The sequence below is a fragment of the Rhamphochromis longiceps genome, linkage group LG10 (assembly GCF_057381845.1).
Source record: "Rhamphochromis longiceps isolate RC_006_pf linkage group LG10, R_longiceps_female_GT1.1, whole genome shotgun sequence".
NCBI lineage: Eukaryota > Metazoa > Chordata > Actinopteri > Cichliformes > Cichlidae > Rhamphochromis > Rhamphochromis longiceps.
Window position 1 is genome coordinate 10,918,516 of NC_140566.1, and position 12,219 is coordinate 10,930,734.

A 12,219-nucleotide genomic window follows, 5' to 3' on the forward strand; every position below is an offset into this window, starting at 1 on the left:
AGTCTACCTGTCTGGCATTTTGACACATGTGCTTAACATATAAATGTGTGCGTAATTATCGCTTTCATGTGTTTAGTTATCCTTTGTGTGTTTATCTCATGTTAATTACTTGTATTATCTGGAAACCCGCGTTTGCTCTGTTCTGATCTGTACCCTTCCCCGTGCTGCTGCAATGACCCAATTTCCCAAGAGGGATCATTAAAGTTTCATCTTTCACCCCTCATTCATTTCTCTTCCCATTCATTCCTCCCTGGCGCAGCTTGGTCAAAACCAAACAAGCTTGTTGTAATACCCGATTTCTGTTCCCATTCCTACTCTAAATTACTGGTTTTTAGCTTCGTCATGACTTGAAGGGCTTCTAAGTGCCAAAGACTACTGCTCCTAGGCTGTTTTTCCCCCCTAAACCATTAACAGGGCATAGATTTTATTTGTGCATCACTTATTAGGTTTTAAATGATCATTTATTTCATTTCTGATGACCTCTGGCAGTTCATGGTAATAAGGTGTTTAGATATTTATGTTTATCCAGTGCTATTTTTTTGGTGGAAAGCCCTTTTTCCAGAAGAATAATTTTTTTAAAGATAGAAAAAAAGAGAGAAATGCTTGCAAAGCATGACTGAAGCACCGATGCTTGCCAGAACATCCTATTATCAATATCTGACACTTGATACGAAGCACTAAATGGATGTAAATCAGCCAATGATTCGTTTTTCCCCCACTTTTTGCTGCATCTTTTCACACATCCTTCAGTTACACGGAAATTATCGATGGTGCAGTGTCAAACCTTTCGTGTCTTGGGTTCGTGTAAATCTGCTATCACTTCATGCAGTGTCAGCATCTTTGCATGTTCTTAAACCGCAGTTTCTCCCGTTTGAATGAAAGCATGGGCTCTGGTGTGTTGTGGTGCATAATGTATATCTGTCAGTCACTGTAATATCCTCTGGAATATAATGCTGTAGTCTCAAAATATTTGCGTGAACACCATCTGTTGTTCCGTCTCGTACTTTTCTCTGATTTATATTAGGCTTTTTTTTCCTCTCTTTTCTTTTTTTCCTGGCACACCACAGTGCATTACATATTTGCCCACAGCCTCTTTCTCTCCTGGGCCTTGAGTTGTCTCTCAGATTGATGATGAGGGAGAGACTAGGGCACCTCTGGGTACATTAAGATGCAGAACATAGCTGTAACTATGAATGTGTATATTGCGTGTGATTTGTGTGTGTGTGTGCATGTGTGTGAGAGTGTGTGTGTGTTTTAACACATAACTCCTGCATATTTTGGCACCTGCCTCACCATAAAGCAAACAGTGACTACAAAGTTGTCTTATCCAGTGTTACAATGACTATACCTCTTTGTTTCTTTGTGTCTATATCTCCACTCTCCTGCTTCTGTGTCTTTGTCTGGCTCACTTTTCTCTTTGTTACAATACATTGCCCTCCCCACTACCAGCTCTTCCTGATCCTCCTCCTCCTCGCTTTGTGACCTAGGTGCACTCTTCCCTTGGAGCATCTCTCCTGGGTTTTGCACTTTATTATTTCCATCGCTACCCACTTTGTCTTCTTTCACAAACAAAGGCCAGGTAGAAATTAGGGTAGATACTCATTTAAACAAAGAGTTGCCCACTCAGGGTTAGATTTATGCTCTGTCTGCAGGGTGTAATTGCACATACCCTAAACTTTGCCCCTCTCTTCTCTTTGTGTACAGTTCATGAAAGGTGCTTATTTAGAAATCAAGCTAGCCCAAGGAGATTTTCCAAACACTATTCTAAGGTCATGCTGCTCAAACAAAGGTTTCTATGGGCCAAAATGCTGGAATACATTTGTCTCAAGGTCTGACTACTGTCTACTATCCAATTCTTTTGTTTTGCCAAACAAAGCCGGTAAAGTCTTTCACACCAATCTCTCTCCTTCAGGGGGACTCATTGGACCTATTAGTGGAAAATCTGCAAATGTGTTTTTGTGTCTGCGAAAAAAATTAATTGACATACTCGCACACGTACTTACACGGACGCCTCCCTCCGCTTACCACATTTTATCTACTCGTTAATGTTCCCAATTACTCTGTCAAACACTGCCAACGTTTTGCAGCGTGGCACGCTTATTGAAATGGTAATGCAACCAACTCAAAGTGAAAGTCTTTCATTCGCTGACTTCTAAGTGGATTTATTCATGACAATTTACTGTTCTCATGCAGGATTACACTAATGAGAGGGTTAAAGTATGGTGTGTGTGTGTGTGTGTGTGTGTGTGTGTGTGTGTGTGTGTGTGTGTGTGTGTGTGTGTGTGTGTGTGTGTGTGTGTGTGTGTGCGCGCGCGTGTGGCTTTTCTGCTTTCATGTGAGGGACTCTTGCCCCAGAGAGAGAGGGCCACTGTTCGACTGCCTCCAGTTCTCTCCATTATTCAGAAGAAGAGGACTTGATTGGGTTTTGTACCATTCCCATTCTCACTGACATGCATTTCCTGCTTTCTAAAGGATTCAGGTGTTTGCTATTGCTGTCACAATTAATAGTTATGTTATGTTTCCTTTTGTGAGGTTTTTGATGCTTTATATCACTAACAAGTGTATATCCTGACAGCCTCAATACAAATCTCAGTAAATTACATCACACATGGAATAGGCTTCAGGAGTAACAAAGGAAAGCTAACTCGGGACCGTACAGAAAGCCATCTTCTGGCATGAGATGCAGTTCTAATAAGCAGGTGTTTTTAGGTGAGATCTCAGCATATAGATCATTATGTGTTGCGTTAAACAGTTCCTGAGTTTTCCACCCATCTAACCAGAGTCCTGTTTTAGCCGCATTATTCAGTTTTATATTTTATTGCGTTAGCGAGTGGCTATATGGATTTATTCCATTTGGTCTAAAAGCGCTTGGTGTGCAAAGTGGGTGCTATTTCCAAAGTAACGGGTGAAAAGCACAGACACAACCCACATACATTTTGTTTAGACTTCTAAAAGATAAATTAATGCAAGGCTTGCATCACTAGAATCCTGAAGTAGTGCTTCATCCTTGCAAATAAAAGACTGCAGGAAAATAATGGCAACCTCATACCTTTAGTAGATTATATTTCACTAACATGTTTCATTGAACGCTGCATTTTCACAATTATTATGTGCCCTAAGGAAGGAAAACGTTCCCTGAATGCATTTGCACTTATTAAATTGACCAAACGGGGTCTGATTTATTCTCTGTTCATTTATTTTGTCCAATACAATCTTGATTTAATTAAATGGCACACCTTGGCGAAAATTAATTAAAAAAATACTTGAAAATAATTAGCTTGTTTAATAATTGTGTGTATTCAGTGCCTGCAAGATGAAGCAGTATAATACAAATAATTTTAATTTAAAAAGAAAGGTGTGAGGCAATCCCTTTTGATGACAGGACACCGTGTTGTAAAACTATGGGTTTTCACATTCCTGCGTCATTTTAAATCTAAAGGTAGTTATTTCTCATGTCACTTGCACACACTATTTGTTTTGCAGTGCTGCAACACAACTTTTATACCTTATAATGACGCTATTGTAACAATTTATGAAGTATATATACAGTATGACATCAGAGATAGGTATGTAATCGGCAGGCCTGATTATCACTACTGCAAATTAAAACATTATACCATTAGAGCAGAAACAATAGTTGTAATGCAAGGTACATTAAGGTGTGTGTTAACACACAACCTTCACCAGAGTGGATGTCCCAGCAAATTCAGGTCAGACCATAGTGTAACCATGCAATCTCATCTACAGCCCACAGTTAGCATGCTAAATCCTAAAGTTCACAACAGCACAATTACAAAATGACTCAACAAGTATGTCTTACTTGGAAGGACTGCCAAAAGAAGGCTTCTTCTCTCTAAAAAGGACACAGCAGCACAAGACTTGTGGAATATTTTCCTTTGCACAGCACATGAGCATGACACGTCATACTGTCAAGTATAACTGTCAAATATAACTGTCAAGCACAGTGGTGGAAGGGTGATGATTTGGGCTTGTTTTGTAGCCACAGGACCCGAGCAACTTGCAGTCATTGAGCTGACAATGAACTCAAAGTCAGATGTGGGACCATCGGTCTGACAGCTAAAGGCTGGCACAAATTGTGTCATACAACACAATTGATATCCCAAGCGCAGCTGTATTGTCCAATGTGAAGCCATCTGTCTAACAGCTAAAGCATGGATGCAAAAGAAGTCATACAAAAGAATGATGTTGCAGAATGATCCCAAGCACACTATCATATCAAAAACTGAATGGCTGAAAAAAAATACAACGAAAAGAAATGTAAAAGTTGTTGCTGTGACCCATTTTTTGTCGAGATGTCAAAGTAAATGAAATGCTGTGGTGGGAATTTAAGGATGAATGCCCCTGAACTTTAACTGAAAGAGAACTGAAAGTGTAAAGAAAAATGGGCCAAAAAAGGGGGTTCTATCAGATATAAAATGTATGGATTGTACTTCATTTTTAAGTTAGCTGCTTAATTAAAATTTTAAATAAGAAAATATTTCTGGTCATGTGGGAAATTACATGAAAAATCAGTGAGAACTGCCCACCTGATCTCGTCAGAATCAGCACTTCTTCTTTGACTCTTTTTTTATTTAGTCCGAAACAATTGCCAAATGATAACTGTCAGATTATTTTTATTCAAGAAATTAAAACCACAATAAAGTGAATGAGTGATCACTATACAACATGTATAAAGGTGTCGTTTCCACATTTAACTTTGACCTTTTGCTGACGGTATGAGAAAAAGTCCAGTCCAGTCATGACATCAGAAAATGATGCTTTCCCAGCTAATCTTCATGTGCATGTGAGTCATAAGCTGATCAAAGTCAGTCCACATAGGAATTTAACTTGAAGACTCAACACACCACCTAGTGTTCTGACAAAACCTGATAGATCTGTATACCTATACAGGTGGCATTTTAACAAAGCTACGTTGCCACGAGACAACCTATTGCAGAAATCAGTCATTGTAAGAACTGGAGGAGCCTGTGGACCTATTTAATGCCTTACAGCCAGAGCTAGTTTGCAACAAACCAACAGCAGTCACATTCTGACTCCATAAAAGCTCTTTGAATGGTCTACATTTTCTATTTTGATGCCAACAAAGCACACGTAATAGTACACTGCAAATCCAACAAGAAAGTCCCAGCAAGATGCAGCCATACTTTACTACTGCAACAGCGTCAGCAGTGCCATATTTGGCAAACGTCTATGATAATGTATGGTGCCTTGTATTATTTCTAGGTGTTGAGGAAAAAGATATTCATCTAGAAACAATCATTTCCTGACTTTGTAGAAAAGAGATACCCAGATTATACATCATGTGACATCTGAAAATGGAAACAGGCTGACAGTACAAACTAACAGAGGTAGAGAAATAAACTGCATCAGAGCAAAACTAGAAGGCAAGAAAGCAAGGCCACCGCATTGGTGTATTTTTTTTTTTTTAAAAGAGAGACTATCAAAAAATGGATGGATGAACCTGTATTATGTTTGTTTTGACAAGCCAAGTATGATATATATACCCACACAGTTGGTATGTGTTATTTGTATGTATTGATGTGTCTCTTCTCCTGAACGTGTTTTTTTCGCAACCAAATATATCCAAGACAGTAATTGACAACTCTACTAACCCTATTAGAGCTGTTCAGCCTCTGTTTCACCCAGCTCTTCTGCCACTTCACTAATTCTCCTAATCTTCTTCATGCTCGTCTGTCTTTTCATATCTCCCCTCTCCTTATTCTCACTGCAATGCTTTACCTCTTAGAGAGGGATGGGATGAGTGAAGAAGATTAAAATAGAGGTCACGCAATCCTTTTAGCTGGTTTTAATATCTGCTCCTCGAATGATATGTTCTGCACGTACATCAACAGGATTAGAGTGTCAGAACTTCCAAGAACTGATGAAGCAGTGCATCTATCCCTGTACGCACATTCACATGGCACCATGGTACACATCCCCTGCCAGGATGTAGTGCTGCTTAGCAGATGATATGCTTGTCCATTTTGCACATACAGTGTCTTTTTTCAGTTATTGTCTTTTCTTTTATACATATGTGTGTTTTAAAGAAGAGAAATAAGCAACAGTGCCAGCATTATCATTCCCTAACAGAGGATTTCGATGTATTGAGGCATTAAAGGGTCGTTCTCTGAATCTAAAAGGTAAGGACAGCAACAGAAAAGCGAAAGTTCAGTATTAAAAGACCCTGCAAATATTATAACATGGAACTTTATCATATGAAGTGAGCTACAATATTGAGTTAATTGGTTCGCCAAACAAAGATAGATATATGGCCCTGTGTGCAAGAAAATGTTTGCCCTGGGACCGTTTTTTTAAATAATAATTTCATTGTGGAAAATGAAATTCAAATTGGAGAGCCCATGGAGGACAAGCAAGGAATTTTTGTTAGTTTATGAGCCTTATGCACTGTCTTCTAGATGCTTGTGTTTATTTTACAAATCTCCTGTGGCATAGTTATGAGACTGAGCTCATGTATGTATTCTAATTTGCATGTGTGAGACTCTTTTATTGGATTTGCTTGGTTGCAATTCTTATTATGTTATTGGCTTTGGTGGGTGCTTGCAAAGGAGAACAGGGCCCACTGGACCTCCCGTGTGAGAGTACAGTATGTGTTTGTTGGTCTCACTCTCTCGCTCTCTCTCTTTTTTCAGTCTATATTACGAACTATTAGACATGAGCTGCGCATATTGGTTTTTCTGTGAAGCAGCTGTTTCTCTCAAAGCTTTCTGCCTCTCCAGACTAGTTTTTTAAGAGCAAGGAGAAGAAGAGGAGGTGGTGGTAGTGGAGGAGGGTGGTTCATGGTGGATAAACACACCAGGGGGTGGGGGTAGCAAGAGGTCAGGAGATAGATTGTGAGAAAAGCCAAGGATTTCATATCTACTGGGACTGAACGATAGCTGTATTTTCAAGGTTAGCTTTGGGTATTTATTGCATGCCCGTTTTCAAGTTGCTGCTCTGTGATATTTTAGTCAATAAGGGCTGGTTTGTATTTGAGCTGAAACAACAGGAAATGTTTTAAGCACTGAGCGCATTAAAATTTCACAATGTCAGTTCTTATTTTCGGTTAATATTACTTGCTCTTATAATATCATGTTTTTTGTGCGGTCACTGTGATGAGTGCCAGGAAACAGACAGAACCACAATACTGCTAAGCATCTGCCTCTTGCCCTTTTCATTTCAGTATGTACACATCACAGACAGGCTGAGGCTGATCTATAGTAACAGTTTAGCATTTTGGGAACCCAAATGAACCAATAATCAGTAGAAGGTTAAAAGACAGTCGCTACTATCTTACTATCGGAACTGTCCTACAAGTGACTCCTTTACGGTGGCCCTGAGAGGCCAAACGGACTGCAACTTAAGAAAACACCAGCAATAAGAAAAACGCTGCAAAAGCACACAAAGCACAACAGACATAGGAAAAACGACAACAGAAATAGGAAAAAAGAAAACAGAAATAGACTCTGTGCGCCTTAGCATATGCTGTTTCCGGTGGGGAAACTCCTGTATAGCGCTTCGTTTCCGGTGTGATATTCGCTCCTTGTTTACGGTCGGGTTTTCCAAAACAAGTCAACCGAATAGATGAATCAAGCAGTGATTTACATTTCTAAAGATGTCTTGGGCATTTACCGAATATATCTGTAGATGATGTTCATTGACTTGTCAATATTTTTTTCCCCGCGCCTCAGAGCAAAAGAGAGAAATAATTCAAATTCTATATTTCTCAGCATTTGTATACAGTGGTCCCTCGTTTATCGCGGGTGTTATGTTCTAAAAATAACCAGCGATAGGTGAAATCCGCAAAGTAGTATCTTGGTTATCTTCTTCAGAGTCACACTGCAAAATTGATCATTAAATTTTTTTATGACACAGCAATGGTGAGTGTTCGCACACTCCGCTCTTTGTAACTTAACACGATCTTACCGTTTTCGTGTTTTGGACATGATTTTGGAGTCCTTCGCAGTAGCGACTGACCGCAAAGTAAGGCTACCGGAAATGTACAACCCTACACCCGGTCTTAAAACAGGAAGTAAGCATTTTCTTGTGCACAGGGTCTATTGGAAAAAAACAGATTTCCAAAAGCACAAGCGAAGTGTTTCTAGGGAGACAATAACCCGACAGACCAGTTGCAGGAAAACAAAATATGGTAGGTGTGTTTTATCATGATTCATATAATACTGATGACGGATTTTTAGGCTAATAGTTAGGCTAACACACTTACCTCTCATCTTTTCTTTCCTCACAAAACCGATAGATCCTCCACTTCTTTTAAGTGTCTCCCAGCGCAATTCTTAGCATATTTTGGTTCCTGCAACTGGTCTGTCGGGTTATTGTCTCCCCAGAAACACTTCCCTTGTTATTTTGGAAATCTGTATTTTTGTGTGCTGTTTTATTTTTTCCTATTTCCGTTGTCATTTTTCATATTTCCATTGTGTTTTGTGTGCTTTTGCTGCGTTTTTCTTATTGCTGGTGTTTTCTTAAGTTGTAGTCCATTTGGCCTCTCAGGGCCACCATACTCCTTCCTTTTTTTTTCCCGTTTCAGTTTTTGTACTGATAAACTAGATGTTAAGCTAAATGGCTACTAGATAGCTTTGTAGGATATACAATGATTTTTTTTCTCCATTTAAGTCTTAACCAAAACAGCAATTAAGCATTACAATGTTAACTTAATATAAAAAAAACCCATTAGATATTAGGTCAACTCCTCTGACGAGTAAGGAATATAACTAAATATCTTTCTAGTAGTAGGTTATTGCAATAGACTATGAGGGTAAAGTGCTATAACAAGATATAAGATTTATGAAAATACACATCAACCAGGTGATAAAAATGCCAAAGTGCTCTGCTTTGCTTTCTTTAAAATACTAAAAAGGACATTTTTCTCCAATATAGCTCAAGGTGAAATCGGATTTTAACCATTTTAACCATCAGTGTCTTAAGGTAATATCACTATTGACCAGTGTTGGGTAAGTTACTTTAAAATAGTAACTTAGTTACATTACTAGTTACTTCTCTCAAAAGTAACTCAGTTACTTCAAGTTACTCGTTACTTTCAAAGTAACTAGTTACTAGGGAAAGTAACTTTGGTTTTACTCAGAATTCTCTTGTTAATGTGTTTCTTCCATAACTTTGCCAGTTTTCTAGCTTGCTTACTTGCCACAAGTGCACTGTGCCACCTACCAATAGAAAGGATATGATAACGTGCATATTTCCACAAGAGAAATCCCACGCCTGGACCGTCATTGACTGCTGCCATGATTCTAGCCTACGTCACAGAGTCATGTGCGCCTTTTACATCCAACACAAAAACTGCAGTCGTGGTGCTTTCGATTGTACTCAGAACTCAGAAATTCTGCCTTCTGAATAGGAAGATGTAGGTAACACCAGACTGCAGATGAGCTGCATACAGGGCTGGACTGGGAAAGAAAATTGGCCCGGGCATTTTGACTAGAAACTGGCCCACCATTATAGGAAAAATCATAAAGCCTTTGAATGAAAACAAACACTGTTGTGACAGTGATGTACACTGTTTTGATGGTATATATGCATCAATCTATCAATCGTTTGTTGTAAGATTCAGATAATTATTTTTTAAAAGCTAGACATTTTAAATGAGAATAAGAAAGAAAAGTATTTCCTTGTGCCCCCCTTTCCCTGTTAATGCCCTACATGCCCCCTTGGCCACACTTTGCTAGATCCGCACCTGCACAGTTACCAGCTGTCAGCTACCTAAAAAAGGATTGTGGGGTTATTTGTCTCTCAGAAACAGTTCATAACTTCCCTTCAACTCATTCATGTCACCTAAAAGGTAAACCTGTTTCTCCATCACCTGCTCAGCTCTGATGATCCAGTAAGGACATCTCCTGGTTTCATATACATGTTTCCCTCTCACCAGATAACCAAACCATATCATGACCAGCAGCTTTTTTTTTACAGCTGTGGCTCCAGCAAACATCAGCTGATACTAGAAATTAATATTAAATAAATTCTAACAACAGCTGATCAAGCTTAAACGCGCTGCTGTTGTTTAGCGCGACATCTGCTGGTTTCCTCTTTCGGCGCAAAGTGAGCGATAAACAAACAAGAGAGCCGATCAGCTGATCATTGATCAGTTTCATGATTGAAGTAGAAACAGGAGAGGGAGGGGGGAGAATGAGAGAAGAAGAGGCAGCTGTGCAGCAAAGACACAGAATAACTCCAGCTTTGTGTCTTTTTCATTGTAGCTGAATTACGGGACAAACTGTTCCTTTTCACCTCAATAAGAAACGCGTAATATTTTCTCTGAATACCAGACGGGACGGTTGGCAACTCTAATAACTTATGAACAAAATAAGGTTCAACATCATTAACTTCATAGCACCCACCCAGCTGTATAGAAACTCCGTCATGCTAGCTAGCACGCAGTACGGAAAAAGTCAGAATAACGAAAATAAACTCCACCTAAACTTGGTTCATATCTGACCCAGAGAGACTGCAGGTCATAACTTCTTACCTGAAGTTCAGTTCACACTTGGACCGGCGGCCGCCTCGGGTCTCTTTTCCTTCTGCGTCCCTTTTCCTTCATCCACCTGCTGCCTCCACCACTTGCTAATGTTACTGAATCTGTGGAAACTCCGCGATGCCACCACACGAAGTAACGAGTAACGACCCTATCTAAATCCCAGTAACGAGTAACGCGTTCCTGATTTTGGCATAATAACTAGTTACCGTGCTCGTTACCACAATAATAACGTAGTTACTGTAACGCGTTACTTAATAACGCGTTAGTCCCAACACTGCTATTGACTTTGGGACATAAAAGTTATGTTTTATTATTGCAGTATGCAATAACTGTTACTGCTACAGGATAGCAAATAGTAAATTGAGGAGTAAATTGAGACCATCACCACAAAAAGTGTATATGGCTGTCGTATACAATGATAGTGTGATAAGGTTACTGTCTGTGGCATATCTCAGGCCTGTCCTGATTTGATCGTATTTCTTTGGTCTAGTTGGACTCTATAGAGAGGATTATTGGAGCCCTGCTACAGTAGGCCTTTCAAGCTGTGGTTCAGGCTCCAGAGGACTAACAACAAGTCAGACGCTGTCAGATCCCAACTAGTGAGGCCAAGGGCTGATGCTTTGAAGTGGGCTATGCAATTCTCATCTGGAGGGATCAGATTGAGGGAGAAAAAAAGACGAGGAGAGGTGCAAAGCTTGAGCTAAACAGGCAAGTTGGGTAGGCCTCAGAAGCTGGTGAGGTGGTTTTCACTGAATCAGACCTACGTGGATGCTACATACCATCAAAAACATACGAAATTCCTGTTCATTATGCAGCTTGTGGAATACACAAGTATGATTTGTTTCTAAAACGGAGTGCAGAGCCCTAAAATATGCAAGGCATGTACAAAGAGAATGGAAAATCAGATTACACTAAAAGTTTTTAAAGTTGGCGGGAGGACACAAAAGAAATCATAATAGTTCTGGTTCTGCAATCAAAGCATGCTGAGAAAAATATATGGTAAGAAAGAAGGTTTAATTTGTGCTGATTGTTCCTTGCATAATTCTTCAAATCCTCTTAAAATCAGTATGATTTTCTTTTATTATTATTATTATTCTCCATGTAGCTTGGTCATGCAAATGCTGCTGACTTGGGAAGATTTAAGGCTAGACAGTGTTGTCTAGCCTTAAATCTTTAAATCTCTGAGCAACATCACTCCCAAAAAGTAGGTTGTCAGGATATGCTTCTAGATAAGCCGAAATTATATTAATTGTGTGGAGCCAGTAGATGACGAGAGAAGACAGTAATGTAAGAAAACAGGAGGATTTGACGACTGTTGAGAAACTGGAGAGAAGAAAACAGTCTTAGTATGCATAGTTTAGGTTTGGAGATCACAGTACATGCACTGGTGTGTGCTTTCATGGTTTTTACTTGGGCATGCATAATTTCCTATTATAATGTAACAGGCAGATACTTTTTCCAAACTCAACATAAACAGTCAGTTTTACAATCACAGCTTTTAGATTATCTGTGTACTTACCCAGCACAATAGCATGACATGGAAAAACTAACCAGTTTCTCCTTGTTCACACACACACACACACACACACACACACACATACAAATGGGTGCACACTTACAAAGACATTCCTTCCTAACCTTCATATGCTCCCTCTGATTTTAATCCTTATCTCTTCTAGTCTTATTTCTTATGCTAA

General features: G+C 39.3%; 1 protein-coding gene across 2 annotated transcripts in view; it reads left to right on the forward strand.

Moving 5' to 3' along the window:
- The window catches only part of LOC146660334 (roundabout homolog 1-like), a 91,376-nt gene that overhangs the window by 45,383 nt on the left and 33,774 nt on the right, over positions 1–12,219 (forward strand). The gene's annotated exons all lie outside the window — the stretch shown is intronic.